We start from the raw sequence: 24,909 nt of genomic DNA, 5'->3' as shown, positions 1-24,909 counted from the left end.
CAAAGGGCCAGATTCTCAGAATCTGGCCCTTTTGCGAGCGCTATTGCCTACATGAATCAGGCTGTTAATCCTTACTGTTGCTTATAATACAGAACATTATCTTCCTTCTTACAAATGGAATCAGTTCATGATTTCCCGTATAGTCTACTAGAAGACATTGGGGGCAGCTAGAAATTGTTTCCCTGCAGGTAGTAATCTCAGTCCTTGGGGCACTGAGAATAAGTTATAGGTTGAGAACTCTCCTATGGGGGAGAGAGTGGAGATGGTGATGTCCATGTATGACTGATATTGTAGCACTCTTGTCTGATTGCCTTCTCTTTCCTTCCTTTATTGTTCCATATGTACCTTGTACATATTCTGCTGTGTTCTGGATTGGTGGTAGCTTACTTACGTTAGAACTAAGTGGGGAACTAAGGGTTATGCAATGATATTTCATGCTGAGGCATTTTTACTCTTTACATTTTGTATATGGATCACTCGATGTATATTTTTCCCAATATTCAGACATAAATCTAAAAAATACCAGCGACGAAAATAGTTTGTAAAGATGACTACATCGTTTCTGCGAAATTATAATATGCAATATAAATATTTTACAAATATATCTATTAGATTTCATGGTTTTAGATAATTAACCAATAAAATAACTTCTTGTCCTTTCTGTTTTATCTCTTCCCTTATAAGACCATGCACGATTTTGACCTTGCCCTTCTTTAAATATGTTATTGTTTTGATATTTTACAGGGTCTGCGTTCATTGTTTAGAAACAGATGCTTTGACAGCGAAACGTGTTATTCGTGGAAATGCAAAAAACCTGCCACACAACATACAATGCAAAGCACCTCATTACTGAGTCCATGACATCATGAACTGCAGCATAAACTTTACTTAGCCCTCTGTCCCAGTAGGTACAATCAGCATCAATCATCTCCATCCTCATTATGCAGACATCAACAGAGCTCCCTCCCTCAGGGCCAGCATTGTTTCTTCTTTCACCTGAAATGTTCTTTGATAAATGCGCACCGTTTTACTGGTGTTTCTTTCATGTGAAATGGCTTTCCTTGTCAATTGTGAATATTCATGAAAAGTCCCCGGCTTGTTGCTCTGGGAAATGCAGCAATTTGCATGTTAAGATATAACAATCAGTCACTCCACGCTATCCTCCACCAATGCAATCAGTCTTCATCTGGAAGGATTAGGGATGGGACACACTACCCCGAACACCTTGGCCATCGGGGTTTCAAGGCAGAGGTGATGGCAGTGGTATACACGGTGCCTTCATTTAATCTACAGTGTAGAGTGCCATGAACAGATCTGAAACGGGGCACTGCATCTATGGTCAGTTCGGCGCTGGTTTTCGCGTGCACTAGTACTTTAACCATCACTTTAAGTCTAGTGCTTACTTTCTTCATCGTTATCTGAATATTCAGTGAAGAAGAGGTGGGCCTTTTTTTTTCAAAAGATTTTTATTTAGAAAAGTAACACAAATTTACAGTTTAGTACAGGAGTAATCCTTAATAAAGGGGAAGGCTGAAAAGTGAAAGCGCTTAGAGCATGTCGGCACTACACCGAATCTGGTATTCTTACACGGCATTATTTTTGTAACTGCAGTGATTTTCTGTTGTATGTATTGAATCTCTTTGTGTATTCGTTTATGGCTGGTTAAGCCGAATAAAGATGAATGACTGACTGATTTTCTGTTGTGCTCGTGATGTAGGCATTTACAGATTCCTTGATTTCAGCACGTGCGCCAATAGGAGCACTCATCCACCTCCACGCCATTAAGCACCCAGAATGTCAAGCAAGCACTAGAGTTGTGCTCCAGGAGCTAAACTATCACATGTACAACGATGAAGGGTGGCGTTCTAGTGCTGGTTTCTTCACTTCACTCAAAGTGAAGAGTAGGTAGAGAAGATGAGATTGTTAACGGGCTGCTTCTATTAGAGAAAAGTATGGTCAACCACAATAATCGAATAACTGGAAATGAATCTATGTTTTAGAACATCTGATATTTGGCCTCATAAAAAAATTACGTAATTTGATATAGCACTTTACGTCACAGAGTGCCATTTCTAAGTGCTGAAAGTGACAGCTTTTTTCAGCCAATTTAATGGCACTCAAATTACTGATATTCATGAAGGCAGAGGCTGGATCGGCCCTGCTGCGATTTAAACTCATGAGCACCGCTTTTTACAGCTATAAGCACTGAACAAATTGAGCTATCCTGCCAGCTCAGGACACTCGTGAAGAGGTTCAGTAATCAAGAAATGTAACTTCCTGATATCCTGCCAGCTCAGGACACTAGTTAGGGGCTCCTCTGGGGGACGTGGCCGGGCAGCAAGAGCCGCCAACTCAGGAGTTGGGGATCCAGGTTTGAGTCTCAGCGTTGACTCAACATCCTGTGACTCTGGATAAATCACTTAATCTCACCGTGCCCATGGACAGCGCCTGGATAATATCAGGGGTGATAAGCTGCGCTATATAAATCTACAAAAGAAATCTACAAACTTTAGTAGCCAAGAAATTTATTTTTCTCCTGTCCTGCCAGCTCAAGACACTAGTTAAGAGCTTCAGTAGTCCAGAAATGTAACTTTCTGACATCTGAACAAAGGACACTATGCTGTCCGGCGATATAACCAGAGCATACACATAATCAATAATACTTAATTGGAGTCTTTCCAACCCAGTCTACACTCTGTGATATGCAACTATAGAAATCTAAAGTAGAGGTACATTAATCTGGCATAAGTGGGCATAGAAGTCATAACATATTTTAGGAGCTAGCACAGTATAAGAAGGGGCCATCAAATTGATTATTTTGTGCTTAGTCAAGAGAACCAAGCCTTCCTTCAAGGATATTTTGCTTACTATGTTGTTAATGATAGTCTTAAAATCGTAGTGATGTTTATTCTGAACCAGCGCTCTATAAATTTCCCTTGCTATGTCACCTACTCAGGGTGATCTAATTAGATTATTGAGTTGAGTGATTCTTTACTAGCTTGATGGATCTATAGTAGATGATAGCCCAGTTACTTTAATTATAGTTGTGTATGGACTGGTTGGACAGCCCGTGCTGGAAAAGAGGGAGAAGCCAGACAGATTCTCAATCCAAGGGCTATTACTGACCTAGATCCGGCCAGGCAGGGTTGGATTGGGATCAAAAATCGGCCTGGGCACATTAAAAAAATAGTGTCCCACATTTCCGGATTGCCTTTCCGTAAAACACTGCTTCAACAAAGTGTTATGAAAAGAAAGGGGGTGGGAGCATGTTTTATTAACTTCACTTAGATCTTTAGAAAATTGCACAGATTATTTCAAACTGCTGAGCCACACAAGTGAGACCATTTCTGCTCAGGCCCCCTGCCCAATCATCATACACTCAGGGCCGGCTCTAGGGTGGTATGATAGGTGCCTTCACACTGGGTGCTGACTTGGGGTGGGGGCGTCATTTTTGCAAGTATATTATCAGTTTAGAAGCACCTGCTGTCGCGTTCCTGGCTTCCAGCATCAATTAAAATGTCAAGATAACCCTGGTGATTAATCATCTTCCTGGGAAGAGACCCAGCCTAGTGTCTGTCCAGTGAAAGTTTTAACTCATTCTAAGGTAGCACAGAGGGTTAACCTGCCTGCTGCTAAGAACGTGTATTATGCAGATAACAAAGTGCATATAATGTAAATAGGTCAGAAGGTTACTGCTTTTGTAAGAGAGCTCCTTTTGTAATTTGTCTTTTATAAGTCAAAATCCTACTATAGAACATTGAACTATGCAAACTGCAAGGTATATGTTAGAGCTATATGTTTTTTGCTCAGTTTTTCATCATCCTAATCTTGTGAAAAGGGTTCATTTGGGTAGAAAACAATTCTTATTAATAAAGAGAACTCCCAACAATGATGTTACGTTTTAAATTCTGAAAGTGTGCTTTTCTAAAATAAGGACTCCTAAACTATATTGCCTACCAGTATCAATGTCATGTTACTCATATACTACACCTTGTTGTCCTGTATGATATAACATTTCCTAAACACTGATTTACACAAGCATGATTGTCTCTTTGTAATGTGTGTGTGACGTAAAGTGCTCTGACACCTCATACTAGTATGCGTGGTGCTATAAAAGTAAATGAATCTGAGAGACAGTGGGTATGGAGACTTGAAGGGCACTGTGACAGGGTGCTAGTGCATTGGGGGTGCACCAACACACATTGTCGCACAGGGCACCACCAGTGTTAAAGCCGGCCCTGCATACACTAACGGAACGGTCCAGCGAGAGAAAGGGAGTGATACCTACGCCCATCTGCCTCTAGAAAGGCCACTTAGGTACCCACTGTGCCGCTGCTGGCATCCTAACAGCACAGTCAGCCCCCAGGCTGCCCAAAAAAGCAGTCCACGGCTGGAACTCGGCTACCGGCCATTTGGCCATTTCGCGAGTGCCTGCGTTACCAATCCGATCCTGTGGCCAGGTCCCAATAAATTTTGATGACTGTGACCCGGAGTAGTTTGCCAACCCCGGGATACATTCAACAGCTCCCAAGCTATGTGTGCTAAGCGTTCGCAGCAGCAACGTGCAGATGACGAGGGCATTTGGGCCCAACTTAACCCCTTCCGTTCTCCCGTCGGCCATTGGCGACTCGCTTTTTGAAGCTTTACAGCTCTTGAATCTGTTCAACATACTGTCCCTAACGGAGTGCGGAATCATGCTTCAATAAACTCTAGTTCTTGCATTGGAATAAGCATGGACATCTGTAGAGTGATTGAAAACCCATTTTGCTTTAATAGCTGCCATAGTGTCTGCGCTCCTTTCAGATATGATGGCTGACAGAGCATGAACGAGCCAGTTGCCCAAGTAGGAGAGTATCAGAAGACCAATGGTCTTCAAAATAAATGTCAGAGGGGCTAGAATTTTGGTGAAATCCCTTGGTGATGATTTGATTCCAAAAGGGTGAATTTGATACTGCCAATGGGATCAGTTAACATAAAATTTCAGATATTTCCAGAGAACTGGATTGACTGGTATGTGGAAGTAAACATCTTTTAGGTCAATGTCTATGATTGACTACCACAGAGAAGCCAAGGGTATGAAACAGAATTTTCACCATCTGGATGTCTGTGAATTTGATATGAAGATTAAGCAGCAACAGACTGATTTTTTGCAAACATTTCCCTGAAGGCTTTGGATCCTGGAGCACTGAGGAGCATACTCCGGGGCCCACTTTTGTTGTAGATACTGGAACCACAGCTCTCTTTTGCATCGGTAAAGGAAATCCCTGTAGAAGAGCCTGTTGTCTGGAATTGGCTCGTTGCCAGGGGGTGGGCACAGAAAGTGAATCTGGACAGAATGAATTACATTCCAAGACATGACCTTGCCTGATTATATTCAGTAATCAAGCACTGTAAATTATCTTTCCCACACTTACTGGAAGGGAGGAAACTTCCCTCCTACAGACTTGAGAACTGACAAGGGATCATGGTATACAGCACTGAAGTCGCCATTTGGAAAGAGATTAAAAGAATCACCCATAGCCCTGGAAATTGTAGGAGGACTAAAATCTTTTTTTTTTGCACATGGTGTTGATGGAATAAATTACTTGAAAAGAAAAACATTGTGGACTCCCTCTGTGCTGTGGATACTCTGGTGGGGATCTTGCCGAGATGTTCTTGAGAAGACTAAAACCTATATACCTGAGGAAGCGATCGCCTATTACGCAGTCTAAATAAATAAATACCAGTAATGTTTTACTGGCTTGGGCCGATTCAAAAGCATTGGGGCAGGCATCTGATTCTTAAATGATCTTATTAATAATTCTTCGAACTGTACTCCAATTACAGAAGACCCAACAAACTGCAACTTCAAGAGACCTGACTTTGCACGCCTTCCTCTTTCTGCTCTGAGAAATATATATGCCATCAAGCTGCTTTATTCCCATCTGTAGCAAAAGCATTAGTGTTTCTCATGTAACATCAGAAAGAGATATTGCTTAAAGTTCAATGTTGCCAAGGTGTTTGCAGAGTCTTCCCATAATGAATGGCTGCAGCCACAGATTGAAAGTCCTTAACTTAAGATTGTGAGACATACAAAAGAACAGATCTCTGCCCTGATTGCCAAATTTAAGGCTGCAAATCTTTCACTGAGTCCTGACTCCAAATGTTTCTCCACGAGATCACTCACTGAAATATCCTCTGTACCTACTAAAGATTTCTCCACCATTTTTGTTAACATAAGTTCAAGGATGACATCAACAAGAACATCCAGTTCAACTTTAGCCATGGGTTAGAGCATTGTGAAAAAACTGAAGTAAAATGCCTTTTCTTGATTTTTCCACTCACAGAGAATTTCTTGACCTCTCTAATCACTGGAAATCTGAGGAAAAATAATTTGAAATTGTTAAAACGGGCCTGTAATGGTATATGAAGAGCATCCATAGGTTCTCCAACTGGAGCAGTTCTGGATCCCTGTAATGCCTCCGGTATGGATGTAATCAAAGTCTGAATATGACTGACAAAAAGGCAGGGTGTTCTGGATCAAACCTTTGCCTTCTTGCTGCACCTCCCTCCCCCCTCATCTTTTCCACTTGAGGTGTGATGGCACTTGGAAGACTCCACAATTGCAATCAAAAGAAAATACACTGAGACCTCAACCACATATTATTAAATAGGACCTTCGGTGGCCAAAGCGCTCTTCACCTTTCTTCTTTATCTTTTCTGTCGTTCTAGATTGTATCACCATAATGAGGATCTAACAGGTGGCACCACTCTATGTGAGGGAAGCCGCACCATATACACTTCCACCCACTTTCATTCCTTTTCTGGTCCTGAGGCAGCACCAAGGATCTCGTCCTGAGACCATTACGGGCGCGAAACATGTCAACCCAATCAATATAATACTATCACCACACATATTTACACCTAGCTACTTAGGGCCATTATAACCCTTAAGCAGCCTGAACCTTCTGTTTTTTTTTACTTTTGACAGAGGAATCCACCTATTAAATGAACTCAGCATTGATATCCTCAAGTCATTTTATACTCACTCACTACCCTATGACCACTACCTCACAAGTATCATAAGGCAAGAATTCAAAAGATCTCTGCAAAGGTGACCCTTTGGAAGACCCGTAGGGCATTGCAGCGCCTGCCCGATGAGGAGCAACCGCCCTACGATGAAGCATGAAATCCACCGGAATGTGTGAGGGCAACAAGTAAGAGTCATGATAACTTTCCTACTCACTAGACCAACTCTTCTCCTTCAGGAACAGTGACCCCTTGTTTTGGTTCATACTTTATGTGGGAGACCGGGCACAGGACCTTTTTCAGCTCCCAGCCCCCCACTTCTTGCTCTTTTGTTAAGAGTTATCAATAGAAAAACAACCATATTAGTTGATTCTAAAGGCTGCGTTTTCAGCAAATAAATAACATGACTACATTTGAAGGTAGCTGACAATCAGTATATGGAATGCTGCATATTGCCACAATGCTCCGTTGCTTGTTTCCTAATTGCACTGAAAAGTGCAGAGCCTGTAAAGGTGCTCTGAGTGTCCAGCCGCGGTCTCCTTTTACTGCTGACACATATAACCAGACAGGACACAATTTAGGCAAAACTCCTAAACGCATTTTGCTATTCCCAGGCTGCACACGTCAAAGCACTTGAGGGTGCATTTCACACCCATATTCTAAAGGGGAAAGAAAACACCGAATGGGTTTCAGTCTGACACGCAGGCTTCACACAGGATGCTGGAAACGCCCAGAGCGGAAGGGCTTCCGGTTCTCCCAATGACCTTTCGTGAGACAGCGGCTTCATCCTGCTCCCCTGTGATGTGCGCCGATTTCAGTACAATTAGCTGCTCTCTGCTGACGTCTTACTAAATTACGTCACACGAAATCAGTTTGCTCTAATTAAATAACAGAAAGTGGATACAATAATATATGCATTAAATATGTTAAAAGGGATAGGCAGAGTAGTTGTTAATCGCAACATAAGGATCTCAACCTGAAAAGAGTTTCTGGGCAGCGCCTCTACAACGTCGGAATCCAGGAGAAGGCACTGGAATGGATCATCTCCTTCCTCGACGGAAGGACCCAGAGAGTCCGCCTACCACCGCACAAATCAAAGGCCACCGAAGTCATCTGCGGCGTACCCCAAGGATCCTCGCTGAGCCCAACCCTCTTCAACGTCTACATGAGCCCCCTCGCGGCCATCGCACGCCAACACAACCTGAACATCATCTCCTACGCCGACGACACCCAGCTGATCCTCTCCCTGACAAACGACCCCGCCGCCGCCAGAGCCAACCTTCACGAAGGAATGAAAGAGGTAGCCGAGTGGATGTCGACCAGCCGCCTGAAGCTGAACTCGGACAAGACGGAAGTCCTCATCCTGGGATCCTCGTCCTCCGCCTGGGACGACTCCTGGTGGCCCCCCGCCCTGGGAACCGCACCCAAACCGACAGACCACGCACGCAACCTGGGCTTCATCCTGGACTCCTCCCTCTCCATGACCAGGCAAGTCAACGCCGTCTCCTCGTCGTGCTTCAACATCCTGCGCATGCTACGGAAGATCTTCCGGTGGATCCCCACCGAGACCAGGAAGACTGTCACCCAGGCACTTGTCACCAGCCGACTGGACTACGGCAACGCCCTCTACGCCGGAACCACCGCCAAGCTCCAGAAGAGACTCCAACGGATCCAGAACGCCTCAGCCAGACTCATCCTCGACGTCCCACGACACAGCCACATCTCCGGACACCTAAGAGACCTGCACTGGCTCCCGGTCAACAAGAGAATCACCTTCCGTCTCCTCACCCACGCACACAAAGCCCTCCACAATCAAGGCCCGAGCTACCTCAACACCCGCATCAACTTCTACGATCCCAAACGACACCTCCGATCAGCCAGTCACGCCCTCGCCGCCGTCCCCCGCATCCGAAGAACGACAACAGGAGGAAGGTCCTTCTCCTACCTGGCCGCCAAGACCTGGAACTCCCTCCCGACCGACCTGCGCCTGACCCAAGACCACCTCGCCTTCAGGAAGAAGCTCAAGACCTGGCTATTTGGGCAGTAGCAGCACCCCCCTCCCCCTAGCGCCTTGAGACCCTCCGGGTAAGTAGAGCGCTCTATAAATGTCTATGATTGATTGATTGGGCTATGCAGGAACAGCATCAAGTCCTGGCGTATGCAAAGCTGTCTTTATGTGCTTGCTGTCCGTCTGTCTGCTACTCTATGCAATGGAGGCAACGAGGATAAGACAAAGAAGGTGTGATGGCTGGGATAGTTGTCGCACTCTACCACATAAGTCGAATAAAGTCTGAAAGTTTTATTCATTCCGTATTCTAGTATTTTCTGGTGCTCGGGAGAAGAAAAAGCCATCCATTCTTCCTCAACTGGAGAGGTCCAGGAATCAACAACAACGTTCTCCAAGCGCACGGAAAACAAAATTGAGCTCGAGGTTTCAATAGTTCTTTTATTTTCTTGTAGTTGTGTACACCCCTTGCCAACACGTGTTTCGTCCCAGTCTGTTCCTGTTACAGCAGACTTCATCAGGGCTCTTCATTCAGTCTATTATGCCTATTCCTGAGTTGTACAGGTGGAGCATTTGCAAAAATATTCGAGTGATCATCTTATGTCGTCCCAATTCTTTACATGGGGTTAAATAGTCTGACATTGTGGGTAGTACATTTAGTCACTCGTTTCTAAGGTGCATTACTCAGTAGCAGAGTACCCGATTGCTATTAAGAAGTGCCTCTACACTCATTTTAAAGTGCTGCATCCTTGCTGAGAAGTGTGCTCTGCTCCCTCTCGAAGTAACTCCGTGCCTGCACAGGCAAAGCCCTGGCCGCAGTGTGAAATTGGGAAAAGATGGTGTTCTTTTATTTGGAATATGAACCTTCTTTCCCTTTTTGCGTAATAAAAGCACCACGCCGCGGTCTGGAGCAGCGTCATTATCGGGGCCCCTTCTAGGCTTGTGTAAGTTACACCATGGAGATCTGGGGGAGACGGGAAGCAGGCCTGGAACAGGAGAACGGGAATAGTACCTAATAAGGCAATCAACCGGTGCTATTTGTTTTTGTAGACTTTCTCCTCCTTGTTTTATGCATATACGGATATATATGTGTGCTTTAATTTTTGAAAATACAATACGCAAGAACAGGGAAAATGTTTTTAATTAAAATGCTAACGCCACCATGTTACTGGTAAAACGTGCTTTCTGTGAGCATAGAGATAGGAATTCTTTAAAATGTACAAGGTCAATTGATTTTTTGCAAGAATGTTTTCTACAAACCATTCTTATCAGCTTGACCTGATCCTTTTTCAACACTCTAAATAGTCTAAGTAGCTATCTTTCTGACCTGCAGTCATAATAACCCACTGCAGGTCTCCATGGGAGTTGTACGAACACGGATATGAATGTCAATTTGACCAAAGCAGTGTACTGGTAGGCAGAGGATGAGTCGTGTTTTCATATTTATAGAGCCGTGCTGTCCGTAAATGGCGCAACAGTGACCCCTGCTGGATAAAGCGCGAAGTTGTTTTCAGTGTGAAAGAACAGTGTTTAAACCAACTAATATTTAAAGAATGTAGCATTCAGAGATTCATTGCTCTGTTTCTCATTTACAATCACTTCATGGGAGTAACTGAAGAAATGTACTGTCAATAACGTATTTGCAGTAAGTCGTAGAAAGTGCCTGATCAAATATCTCGTAAATAAAGAACATTGCTTACCTGGCTTTCAGAAAAGCCCTGACTTAACATTTTAGGGGAACACGATATTGATTTGTTTCGGATATTAAAATATTAAAAGGCGCTTGAAAACATATGATTGGAAGTGCTTGCTCTTGGAACTGCGGCATGACAGAAACCATACAGCCCAGCGCTTAAAAAAAATATGAACAGGAGTTACTTGTCAAATCTATGCCGAATATGTGATGTTTCTCTTTTCTTTGTGTCATACTAATAAGAGTGGTGAGAATATACAGTGAAACAGGCGACGGCACGACTGAAATAGAGGAGAAACCTTAAGTCGCAAGGCAAAGTAAGCGCTTGGCCTCTCATATACAGCAAGAGTGATTTGGTTAAAGTACTTCCGCTACATCAAAGAAAAAAAGGGTTTCTGTTGTAAACGGTAGTACTGAAAAGAAGCAGCGCCCGCACCACTGCAGGAGTGAGAGGATTTTACATATGACGCGGTTAAGAAAGCTACCAATCTCCGAGGCCACAGAGTGATGATACAGGTGTACAGAAAAGATGTCGCTTGGAAGTTGTTTCCTATGCAATACATCGATGAGCCTTACAGGTTCTCAAAGGAGTCAAAACGTGATGCAAGCAATATGAAAGCCGCCAGAAAGACAGATTTCCGGTGCAGTACATGCGATGAGATGGTTACATTACGTGATCTTGCAGGGAAGATGCTGGTTATGGTAACATTTATTTTCATTAATTCACAATATATACAGAGGTCATGTGGCCGTCACCAATGCCAAAAATAAATAAGACAAATGGGGCAGCCAGGCACAGCTCGTATTAGCGAAACGACTGACCGTTTCATTTCATTTTATATATTGATTAAAAGCGTAGCTTAAAACCATTGAGGTAATTTACAGAGCAGTTGCACTGTGGGATTTCTATTCCTAAACACGCTTCAGAGGCTGGGGTCAGTCAGTTGTCACCGGCCTTTTAACCCAGTCAGGCTAATCTCTCGGGACAAATTCCATCTGATTAGAGCCGCGCGCTTTCTGCAGCCCCTCCGAGGCGTCAGATTAAAGGGAGGCCCAGCAGCTGACGCACGTCCACACAAATATAACCCTCTGACTGACAGCTGCGCAGAGCCGATAAGGGGCACTGGGAAGGCAGATTAGAAGTGCAGGGACTGTGTAAAGTGTGCCCCGCGCGAGCGCTGTATTCTGTAAAACAAGCGTTGCATCTGCGGCGCGTCCACAGCTGTATTTCAGACTCTGTCCGAGCCAACGGCTACATAAACATATCCAGAAGGCAAAGAAAAGATTTGCGTGCAGGCTGAATTGCCTGCTTCATCGGATTGTAAATTGAGATGTTTCATCTGGAGGTCTCGGATGTTAAAAGGAAGCTGCCGAAAATCTCTCTAGGTAAACTACCAGGTTTAAACAATGCGGGATAGCAGCCGAAACAGCAAATAGATCGTGTACTAACCCACATATTAGACAAGCACTGGCAATGCCAATAGGTCTGCTTTAGGAATTAAAGTGCGTGCGAACCTATCAGTGTGTGTCGCTGATAGGTTCCCACGCTCAGTAAGTCATCATATCCAGGGGCGGCTTTCCTGCCCCAGGCCACGGCCAGGGAGGACGAGTGGTAGGTGCACTGCAAGTGCGCATTTCGGTTTGGCCGGCAGTTTTAGGAAGGCCAAACAGACATGCACACTTACATTTCTTCAACCCAGTTGTCTTGCACAGCCAAGTGGAAGAAAGGGCACAGGCTCCCTGACCCTAATTGGGTGGGAGAAAAGGCACAAGGCTCCCTGCCCGTAACTAAGAGGCATTTCAGCCTGCTCAGACTAATCCCAGCGCTTCTCTCTTGCATGAGAGGAGGGTCTGGATTGGGTGAGCAGGGGAGCAGCAGAGCACTGAGGCGGCTGGACCAGAGAAGCATCGAGGAGGCGTTTTGAGGCAGCATGTAAGTTCTTTTTAAAATTATTATTATTCCCCCACCCACCATTTCACCTCACACCCTTCCCAACCCCACCTGCGCTTCCCCACCAAGGTTTAGTGGCAACATCCGCCACTGATAATATCTGCACTCTGTTGATTCTCACGGAGCAAACCTTCTATATCCAAGGTTTGTCACACTGGGTGCCAAACACCAAAACGATTGCCTACTACTGTAATCTGGAAGATTATATATAACAAAATATACATTTGTAGGTTTTAATAGAAAATAATAACAAACCACACATAAATTCCTATTGATTTTAACATATGTTTTTCACAATGAATACACAGGGCCTGGTGCCTTTGTCGTAACATTTCATAAGCAAAATATCTAGCCTATAGTCGTGATCATTGACTTGCCACCATAACTAACTCAGTCCTGTTGTATCAAGCATAAACTTTTTCACAAGCCAAAAAGTCCAGCATAAGTAGAATTTGTAATTGAAGCACCCACATTCAGTCAAACCAAACCCTGTATTCAGGGGATCTAATACGTGGGTGGAGTCTCAGTCCTCTCTCTCAGTAGAACTCTGAAAGCTCTTTTTTTGTTGATCATGTAAGGTAGGTTGACATTTGCACTGTTAAAGCCAGACTTAAAAGTACACACCCCTTCACTCTCAAACACAAAACTTCATTCTGAAGTCTAAAGTTAATGACTGCTCCCCTCTCATGTGTGCTGCTGCCAGAAAAAAAACAATGTAAATTATCCAGTCAGTTAGCTTTGACACTTTCATGGCACTACAATGTCATAAGTGGGTCTGTGAGAAATTGGGCTGTTGGTTGAGTGGGGTGTTAACCCTGCTCAAGCAACAGCTACAATCCCTGGCAAGGTGAACCACTAAAGTCACTAAATTAACCTGTGCTTAACCCTGGTAGCCTGCTACAAAAGCAAATATACTTAAATTAGAGTCAATGTGTAAGGTATTTATGCAATACACAAAAGTAATAAAGTGAAAACACAACACAAGAAAAATCCCACCCACACCAATTTAGAAACATAGAATACATTTTTATACATTTGACACTAAAATGACACAACCCCAATCAGTAGAACCGGAGTTATGAATTTTAAAGTTTTAAGGTGAAAACTAGTGCCGACAAAACCAAAGCACAAACCGCGGTCATAAGGTCAAGCGAGACCTGGTCAAAGCAAAATAAATATGGCCGGCCAAAATGGAGCGCCCAGTTGGAGCTTATCTTTAGACTTAAAAGAAATTCCAGTACAAAGTTGTCTGAGAAGGTAATGTTCAGCAGGGCAAGGCTGCAAACTATGTCCACGACGAGGCGTTGTCTTTGAGGAACCTCTGGATAAAGTCACTGTGAAGATTTCTACATTCAGACTTAGTCCCTAATTTATAAATCCAAAATCTCTAGCGGGAAGAAGCTGGAGCCTGTAGCCGTGAGAGTTTCACAAGGTCGGACACCCTTTTGCTCAAGGACAGCTGAACAGTATTTGCTGCTGCAAAGTTAGTCTGAGTGGCAATGCACCTTGGGTGAAAAGATCAGTAGGTTGGTGCCAGTCTCCCTTCGATTCTCTGAGCAGTTTTTAGCCAAACATTTTCAAAGTCCCAAGTTTTGGATTTTAGAAATCTAGGGACATTTAGCACCACCACCAATCAATCAATCAATCAATCAATCAGTGAATCAATCAATCAGAGGAATTGTAAGCACACTACTCACCCGTGAGGGTCTCAAGGTTCTTGGGAGGTGGTAAGCAAGCACTGTTCAGTCGAAGAGCCAGGTCTTGAGTATCTTCCTTAAGGCGTTCAAGGAGGGGACGCATCTGATGTCGATCAGGAGCTCGTTCCAGGTCTTGGCCGCAATGTAGGAGAAGGCTCTTACTCCTGTTCTGGCTCAGCGGATGTGTGGTGTCTCGGCGAGGGCAAGGATGCTTTTGGGTGCTTGGAAGGAGATTCTCTTGTTGAGGTATTGGGGTTCGGTGTTGTGGAGGCCTTTGTAGGTATGGGTGAGAATCTTGAAAGTGACTCTCTTCTCGGCTGGAGCCAGTGAAGGTTTCGTAAGTGTTTGGTGATGCAGAGGACGAGTCTGGGTGTGGTGTTTTGTATTGTCTGGAGCTTGCGGAGTAGATACTTGTTGATCCAGGCATAGAAGGCTTTTCCGTAGTCCAGTCTGCTGGTTATGAGTGCATGTGTGACAAATTTCCTTGACTCAGGGGGGATCGATTTGAAGGTCTTTCTGAGGATGCGGAGTGTGTTGAAGCAGATGGAGGCAACAGCGTTGAGCTGTCTGTTCATGGAGAGGGCAGGGTCGAGTGCGATGCCAAGGGTTCAGGCATAGTCTGTGGGAGCTGGGGGGCTGCAGAGGGCGGTGGGCCACACGGTGTTGTCCCATGCTGACGGGGAGGTTCCGAAGATAAGGACTTCTGTCTCCTCCAAGTTGAGCATCAGGCAGCTGTTGCTCATTCAGGATGCAAAATCCTTCATTCCTTCTTGGAAGTGGAGTCTGGTGGTGGGGTCCTTGTTGAGGGAAGGATGAGCTGGGTGTCGACAGCATAGGATACTATGCTGAGGCCGTGCTGTCTGACGATGGCGACGAGGGGGGCCATGTAGTTGTTGAAGAGGGTTGGTCTGAGTGAAGATCCCTGGGGTACCCCGCAGTTGATTTCCGTGGGTTCATAGAGGAAGGGCGTCAGTCTGATTCTTTGGGTTCTGCAGGTGAGAAATGACCACATCCATTCAAGGGCGGTTTCTTGCATGCTGGAGTCGTGGAGTCTGGCGGCGCGTGTGCGGTGGGAGACTGTGTCGAAAGCTGCTGAAAGGTTGTGTGATCAGGGCCGCGGTATGTCCTTGGTTGTGGAGGGTGTGAATGTTGACTGTGGTGGCGAGTAGGGCGGTCTCGGTGCTGTGGTTGCTACGGAATCTGGATTGGGAGGGGTCGAGGATGAAGTTGTCTTCGGTGAACCTTGTTAGTTGTGCGTTGACAATCTTCTCAGCTACTTCTGCCGCGAAGGGGAGGAGGGAGATGGGCCGGTAGTTCTTGAGGTCTTGGAATAGAGGGGTACCACTTGGGGGTCAGGACTCAGCCTTTATGTCCCTGAGGCTCAGATCAGGGGGCCAGCCATCTTGCCCTTGTGGTCACTCTGGTAGTCCTGGGTTCAGCAGTGGAACAGGGTTGAAGCAGCAAGGGAGGCCTCTGAGGGTTGAGGGCAGTGTTCAGGCAGCAGAGCAGTCCTTCCAGGTGCATACCAGAAGTTCTCTGAAATACACAGCAGGCCACAGGAGTAGGTAGTCCACTGAGAGCCCTTCCGCAGGTCCAGAAGGAGAACGGAACGGAAGAGTGGATCTGATGGTCCTATTTTTATACCTGGTTCCTTATTTGAAGTAGAAGTTTATAGAGAATTCCCTTGGAAGTGCTTGAAGTTTCCAGCCTCACCCGCCCTGGCTCAAAGCTGGCAGCATGAACAATACTGTGGTGACAAGTCCTTTGTGTGAAGGCAGGACACAGCCTATTCAGTTGCAAGTCACCACCATCCAGGCACTTCTAATCCCTTTATTTTTTGGCTGTTTGGGAAGAATAAATAGTCCAACTGCTAACAACACCTTGAGGCGGCTTCTCCATATGGCTAGAGGAGCATTGTCCCAGTGCAGCAAGTGAAAAATAAAATGTAACAAAATGACTTCATTAACATTTAATTGTTTCCTCTGCCAGTCCAAGCTGTTTGTGGGGCCATTGCTGCAAATTTGGCAGCAGGGAGGAGTGGTGGCTGGCTACAGCAGTGTAACGTGCTGTCTTGTGACGGTCGGCCAGCCTGACATGCACACTTTAAACCTCTCCATCTCGAGCTGTCTTAGACAGCCAAGTAGAGGTAAGGCAAAGGCACCCAGTGCCTGAAAGAGCACTTAGCAAGCCTGTTATAACCAACCCTGGTGCTTCTCTCATGCTGGTTAACAGCATGAGAGCAGCATCTGGATTGGTTAGGGGAATTGGCTCTAGGGCCCCGATGACTGGAAAGGAACACCAGGACCGGAGGATGTGGATGCAGTGGGTAAGTAAATTGAGAGTGCCCTTCAGGCATTGCAGCACCGACTAGACATAGAGCAAAAGCCCAATGATGAAGCATGCCTCCTATCTAGGTGTATGAGGGCATTTGTTCCTAGAATGTCACACTCCCTGCAGACTCTGTGGAACCAGACTGACCTGAGTAGACAAACATTTCCTATTAGGAACATCATACTCTTCTGACCTTGATTAGTGACTTGGAGCATGTATGCTGGCCATTTATGCCCTCCGAGTCCTCCCCATTGATGCATGCAGCACCTGTTTGATCCACTGATAGGCACTGTGAGAAACTTGTTCTGAGTTTAGCCTCAACTCCAGAGCTCTTATTCATGTCTTTTTATCAACACTTTTAATAATGAGCCACAATTGAGAGCTTTGGCACTGATCCAAACGATTTTTCCAGTGTCTGTCAGTGCCAGTTTGCTCACTCCACTATTTAAAACTGTCACCAGCCACCACTGACTTTACTCAGTACTGTTAACCAGGAACAGGCTGTAGGCACTAAGCAGTTAGGGGCATGAAAGTGCCAACTTTTGAAAACAGGACTTTTCAAACTTGGAACTTAAAGAGGTTAAATTACAGTTTCTCAGACACCAAACATGACATCTGTACTGGTTCTCAACCACATATTGGCACTTATTAAATGTAATTAGGCAACCCAAAGTTATCCTATTGTAGAGGTAGGCCTAATAGTAGTGAAAAACGAATTTAGGAGCATTTCAATTCCAAGGGCATGTACAAGTTGTAAGTACGTGTCCAACCTTTTAATTACAGTGCACCCAGCCCATGGGCTGCCTAGGACCTACCTTAGGACTGACTTATATGAAATAAAAGGGGAGTTTAAGGCTTGGCAAAGGCCACATTCTTATTTTGCCAAGTCGAATTGGCAGTTTAAAACTGCTTTCAGGCTGCAATGGTAGACCTTGGACATGTTCTTAAGGGCTACATAAGTGGGTGGTGCAACAAGTGCTGCAGGCCCACTAGTAGTCTTTAATTAAAGGCCCTGGGTTTATGGTGCACCACTTTACTTGGGACTTGTAAGTAAATTAAATATGCCAATCAGGTATAAGCCAAAGTTACCATGTTTTAGGCAGTGAGCACAAGCAGTTTAACACTGGTTAGCTGTGGTAGAGTCTACAATGTTCTAGTACCAACAAAAATAAGTTCAGAAAAATATGAGTGTGAAGGCAACACGTTTGGGGGTGACACTGCAGAGAGGGTCAAGTCCAACAGTGCCCCTGAAAGTTCATTCTCAGGTAGCTGGATAAATAAAATGATTACAGCTATGTGGAGGGCAAGCACTTTTTTATGGAAGCACACACAATACCTTCTCCTGGCTACCAAAATGTGGGTGGAACCAAAATCCCTCTTTGGGTACTGCTTCTTAAAGCCCTTTTTTAAGTTGAGCACATAATATCTGGTGAGAGTTGCACTGTCAAGTCAAATCTGAAAAAGAGTATTTCCAGCCCCTGTAATTCTTACAGTAAACATGGGACAGAATTGTAGGCAATTCAGAATCCCGTGACACAGAGGCACATACCATACATATCAGCACACTTTCCCCACAAAGGTCCAATTGTGCGCTCAGACATCTTTCTTAAATGTATGCAGGGACATTTTATTCGGATACAGACAGCAGTACAGAGTTTTAGTTTAGCAAAAAAGATGAGAAAAACTGCCCTTTATGAAGCAAGGAGTTTCCATACTTTTCTAGTCTTTGATGAGTAGCAATTTTACTTATTCTGGCACGAATTTCATGCAACTGCATTCCTCCCGCCGAGGGAGGGAGTCAGTGATTTAAATGGGCAGGTACTCTCTGGTAGTTGACAGGGCCGGAATGGCCGTAGCGGGCACAAGGCGTTTTTCTGGTGGTACCTGGTTTTGTTTCAGGGGGCCGGTTTTACACCAGTGATGCAATATCTGCATTTTGTAACAAAAGGGCGAGTCGTGCTTTCCACTCTCTCCTCCGATGATAAGCAAAAGCCTCACAGTGGTGGGCAAGGAGATGCCTGTGCTTGTGAGTGCTTGTTGCAGCTAAAGATGTTTCTTGAGCCACATGTGGGACATTACACTGATACCCAAGCGCGCATCTCCCACCGTGCACTCCTGCGATGACTGTGTGTAATGGTCCTTTCCATTCTAGTGTTTTTATCATCTCCTCTCGTGCATGCAGATCTAGTTCTTGAATAGAATGTTGATTGTGTTTTGTGTCCTGCGAGGCAGTTGCCCTCTGATCCTGTCCCCTGCTTGTTGCTGCGTGGCACCTGTGCACAAAAAATCTTCTTATACTACGAAATTATATTTGTGTAAGTGGTTACTTATTACAGATTATTGTGGCGACAATGCACAGGAGACAGAAGAACTCATGCGTGGAACCGGCGCTGTACGCAAAGAAGTTTGAGTGAAAGAGACGAGCTGAGGATGACCTTTAGATGATGGAGACGACGTGAAAGCAGTCCTGTTTTCTTCGTTTAGTCAAGAACGTATTTCTCCTGTATTCGACGTTGTTAGCAGTGTTAGCTGCAGAAGCAGAAATTGTGAAGTCGTCATTGGGACAGTGCGCTACATAGCGCGGATGACATCAGTGGAATGCATGTGAAACGCAGTCAGTTTCTCTGCATATTTCACGTATCGGCCATTTTAAGACCCTCTGAAGGCAACAGTGTTTATATACGTTGCTACGTGGAAACGGCCATTTTAACATCGGTTATATGACTGGAAATTATCGGTTTTTTTTCTTTTCCCTTTCAACATACCTTTGTTGTCACACAGACAGTGTTGGATATAATATTGTGTGTACAATATTTGAATCGTACAGGAAACTAGTGAAACGAATTTTATTAAGAGTTTAAAAAAAAAAAAAATAACAGTAACGAAGTAACTCTCGAGCGCTAAATCCGCTCCGATCGCGGATTTTGCGAATTTTCGGTAAATTCGCAATCCGCGAACTCTCGCGAATTTGCCGAAAATTCGCAATCCGCGAGCGGCGGATTCCGGGGGCAAAAGTTCAACCATTCCTGGTCTGTTGTAAGTAATTTACGATGGCGCCGGCAAGCTGCCAGCGCCATCCTAAGATAGCTACTAAATTAGCTTCAACAGGAAGCTCTAATAGATAAGATAAAGCAGGTCATCGAGCGCCTGCTTTATTTAATCTATTAGAGCTTCCTGTTGAAGCTAATTTTGTAACTATCTTAGGATGGCGCTGGCAGCTTGCCGGCGCCATCGTAAATTAATTACTACAGACCAGGAATGGAATAATACCGTTGTGGAGGCTGGGCAGGTGTGCATTCTTCCCAAATATACCGTCGAAAATCAGCTGTGACGCTGGACAAAGGCCTTTGCATCTTTGACCTTCACGAGCGCAATCCCCGTGCTGTTATGTGGCCAGGGGCTTCTGTCTCTACATCTGCTGCTCTGATCAGTCTCTGACCTTGTATACACACAAGAGCCATGTGCACTCGCATGGAAGCACCGTCCGTTTGGCCCCGCCCACACACTCGCGGTGTGCACCGTCTTCCCGCCATTTACCCACTATGATGGGCAGATCACTCAAGGGACCCCTGCGCCCTTCGGCGCGATTGCATAGTACCACACACCTGGCCGCTGTAGACAACTCTCTGCCACTTTAAGCAGCTGTAGTGTAGTAAAAGCACTATACATTTACCCAACGAGGTAGCACTTACTGATTATCCAGTAGAAAGTACTCCAGTTGAGTAGAGGTATGGCACAAAACGGTGGCGTCTTCTGAATCTTGAATAAATACGAAGGGCAGGGTTCAATCTGGCACGATGGTCCTGGCATGGAAGCCACGCCCCCAAATCCGCCGATCCGCTAAATCCGCGGATTTTGCGGATCCACGATCCGTGAATACGCAAATTCGTGAATCGTGGATCCGCAAAATCCGCCCATGATTATTCACACTGAATTAAAAAGGGAAATAGGAGAAGTTTATATGAGACACTGAAAATTATCTCTACTCTTCTGCCATTCTGCTTTCAAGAGTGGTATTCGTCAAACAGTGACACACATTTGGAAAAATGTGTCATATGTACATTGTTGAATCAAAGTGATGCACATATTTTAAAGCATCGTGTGTCAAGCTTTGCGTGTCAAACGACAGTGATACGCACACTCATAACTATTGTGTTGGAATGCAGTAATGCATATTCCTACTGCTCTGCTTACTTATAGTCTGGCGTGTTGAGGAATAGTGATACGAACACTTAAAGAGGTCATGCAGAGATACAGTGACACGCACACTTGTTTTTGCGTGTCAAGTGACAGTGATACGCACACTTATAGTTGGTGTGCAAAAACAACATACCTAACAACTTTGCATCCTTTGCGTGTCAAGTGACGGTGATACGCACACTTAAAGAGGTTGTGCAGAGACACAGTGACACGCACACTTATTCATTGTGTGTCAGGCGAAAGTTATAAGCACATTTATATTGGTGTGCATTTTTGTTTTTGCTTGCTGTTCATTAGTTTCTTCATTGTTTTAAATCTATAAAAATGCAATCTATATCTCCACCACCACCTTTTCTGGAGTCTCCTGGCAATCCACCCATACCATGGAGGAATTGGTATGATGCATTTGTGACATATATTGGCGCAATAGGTGCATCATGTTTCAGGGCAGAGCGAAGGAAATATCTTCTTCTCAATTCTCTAGGATTTGAGGGTAGATCTGTGTTTAAACATCTTCCAGATTTAGTACATGCAGAAAATGAAGATGAGCTTGATGAATATGATGAAGCTGTTAAGAAGTTACAAATTTGTTTCGATATTCAACCCAGTATTGTTGTCCTTAGACATAAATTCTTCAAAAGTGAGCAAAGATCTGTTGAAGATGTTGAAACATTTATTACGGCGGCTTTACGAAAGCTAAGTGCAGACTGTCAGTTTGAGGGATTCAATGAACAATTGATTCGTGATCAATATATCTGTAAATGTTTGGATAAAATTAATCAACAAAAACTGTTATCAATGGGTAATCCGACCCTTGAAGAAAGCATACGCACAGCTTAGAGCATAGAGCTTTCTAAAATTTCTGTAAAAGAACTTGACGAAAAGGTTGTGTCAAGTGAGTCAGTAGGTGTTGTTAGATCAAAAGATGTTAAGAGTAACTTTCCCGCACGTATTGAAAACAAACAATTCAAACAAAGCAATATATGCTATCACTGTGGGAATCTTTCACATTTTAAATCTGATCGACCTTGTCCTGCGAAGAATGTTGTCTGTCGAATTTGTGGCAGAATGGGGCATTTTGCCAAAATTTGTCAAACTGGAAAACGTGTCGCGAATGTGTGTCTTACAGAGAGTAATTATGTTAATCTCAATAATATTCAAGACGATTTAAAAGACATGGTTGTGGTTGTAGGTGACTTGTCTGGTACTGATGAAGAATGTTTTGACCCTTATATTGACATTAAAATTGGAGGGAAAATTGTAAATTTGTTAGTTGATTCTGGATCAAGGATTACAAAGCTTATTCAAGAATTGTTTGCTGAAGTCTGGGGCTTTCGTTCTTTGATGCCTCCAGATAGATCCCCTGTTTCTTATGAAGGGTGAAGGATTGAATTGGCTGGTTTCTTTGAAGATTCTTTGGAGTTCAGAGGAAAAGCTTATGTGGCCATTAAAGGATTGTCGATTCTAGGTTGGTATCATCAAGGTTTGTTCAAAATGGTATTAAGACCAGGCACCAAAGATCAGGTTTCTGTGGTTGGATTGGATGATTTTGCTGTCAAATTATCTGAACACTACCCTTTAGTTTTTAGCAAAGAATTAGGGAAATAAAAGGGTTTACACATGTAATTAAGGCCAAGGATGATACCATTATCGTTAAACACAGATTGAGGAATGTGCCTTTCAGTGTCAGAGATAATTGGAGAAAGAACTTGATGATTTGTGTAAAAAAGGGATCATAGAACCCATAGAATCTTCAATATGGTTGTCTCCCTTAGTGGTCGCGAAGAAAAAAAATGGTGATCTTCGCGTTTGTATTGATCTTCGCAGTTTAAATAAAAACATATAGGGTCGATTCTCATCCCCTTCCAAAGATCACTGACATGCTGAGTTTGATTTGTGGTTCTAAGTGGTTTTCAAAGTTAGATTTGGCATCAGCATATCACCAAGTCTTACTTGATCCTTCTTCAAGACATCTTACAGCATTTGTATCACCATTTGGTTCTTTTCAATATTGCCGTATGCCATTCGGGCTAGCCTCTGCAGCAGCTGTCTTTCAGAGGATTATGTCAGGCATGCTCAAAGACATCAAAGATGTAGTTGTCTTTCAGGATGATGTGTTAATTCAGGATGATGTGTTAATTCATGGTGATTCAAGTGATTCACATGATGAGGCTCTTTTTCATGTTCTTGAAGTCATGCAAGACAGTGGTGTTGTTCTGAGTCATGTTTTGTCTGAACAGGTTATTGAACCTAGACCTGCTCTTATCAAGGCTATTGTTGATAGTCCAGCTCCTATAGACAAAACTGGGCTTGAGTCATTCATAGGACTATGTGAATTTTATTCTCGATTTGTACCAGATTATGCTTCGAGGGCTCAACCTCTCACCAACATGCTGAAGAAAAGTGTTCCTTTCCTTTGGGACTCTAGTGTTCAAAAAACGTTTGAGTGGATAAAAACACAGCTGGTTTGTCCCAAGATTCTGAAACCTTTTGATCCTAGTGCTATGTGCACTATTACTGTTGATGCTAGTGGACTGGGTTTATGCTGTTCTTACCCAAACTGTTGGTGGTATTGAGAACATTTTAGGATTTGCCTCAAGGTTTTTGCATGGCACTGAACTAAGTTTTGCTGTTATTGAAAGAGAACTTTTAGCATGTTGGTGGGCTGTGAGGAAGTTTAATTCCTATGTTTGGGGTAGACAATTCCAGCTATATACAGATCACAGTCCTCTTGTCTCTATTTTGTCAGGTGAAAAACTGAAAGATCACACCCCGAGAATAGCTTGTTTATCCACAAAACTATTACAGTATGATTTTGATGTTTCTTTTATTCCTGGAAATAAGAATGGAAGAGCTGATTATTTTTCAAGGTTTCCTTTTGATGATGGAAGTGAGTTGGATTTGGGGGATGAGGATGAGTGTTGTATTGCCAGTTTGGTTCTGGGTGATATGTATGCTGTTACTGAAAAGGAGTGGAGGGAGGAACTTGCGAAAGACAAATTACTTTCTTGTATAGTAAATCATGCTAAACAAGGATGGCCTAAAGAGAAAAATGTTCCATTACCGTTACAGACCTATGTGAAGGTTTCTGTTGAACTTTCTGTTGAGGATGGGTTGCTGGTATGTAGTGACAGACTAATTCCTCCTGATGTTCTTAGACCACGTTTAATGAAAGGAGCACATGAGGGACATTTGGGAAAAACTCTCACAAAAAGGAGGCTGCAAGAGTATTTTTGGTGGCCCCAAATGGATAAGGATGTCAATTCATTTGTGGGTGAATGTGTGGTTTGCTCTGGTGCAGAGAAAAGTTTTATTGTCAGGACTCCTCCTTTGCAACCTATTGAACTACCCGAAGCACCATGGCAGAAAATTGGCATTGATCTTGTTGGCCCATTCAATATCGTGCCAGCTTCTTCAAAGGTTGCCATAGTGGCAATTGATTATTATTCAAAATGGCCTGAAGTTCGGTTTATTGGTGAACCAAATTCGAAAAATGTAATTGACTTTCTTAAAGACATATTTTTGCGGGAGGGTTTTCCTTCAACCATTGCCAGTGATAATGGTGTGCAGTTTGTGAGCCAAGAATTTGAGCAATTTTTGGAACAATGTGGTATTGGCCATTGTAAGAGTTCACTTTATCATCCACAAACAAATGGATTAGTTGAACGTATGAACCGTGTACTTAACAATTGTGTGCAGTGGACTTTAGCAGGTAAATTCAATGTGCAAAATGCAGTACGATCAATGGTGTGGTTCTATCGCACCACACCTCACTCATCACATGAGCTTTTGCGTGGGAGGAAACCTTGTTCTAAAGTATGTCCTGGTTGGTTGTCCAAGTGGGTGAAGATGGATTCTATTACGGATTTAAATTTTACCGTCAGAGAGAATGTTACTTTGGCACAAGCTAAACAAAAGTCATATTTTGATTCAAGAAAAAAAAATTCCCATTCTTTTGTTGTTGGGGATATAGTACGTGTGAAATTTCCAGTACATAAAAAAAAAGTCTGTTGTAAATTTTCTG

At 43.9% G+C, this 24,909-nt stretch overlaps 1 protein-coding gene across 4 annotated transcripts in view; it reads right to left on the bottom strand.

Annotated features, from left to right (window-relative positions):
- ARAP2 (ArfGAP with RhoGAP domain, ankyrin repeat and PH domain 2) overlaps positions 1–24,909 on the bottom strand; it is a 1,514,823-nt gene that overhangs the window by 1,046,570 nt on the left and 443,344 nt on the right. The gene's annotated exons all lie outside the window — the stretch shown is intronic.

This window comes from Lissotriton helveticus, chromosome 2_2 (genome assembly GCF_964261635.1).
Source record: "Lissotriton helveticus chromosome 2_2, aLisHel1.1, whole genome shotgun sequence".
Lineage (NCBI taxonomy): Eukaryota > Metazoa > Chordata > Amphibia > Caudata > Salamandridae > Lissotriton > Lissotriton helveticus.
The sequence above is the reverse complement of the archived record's forward strand: the minus strand, read 5'-3'. Positions and strand labels throughout refer to the sequence as shown.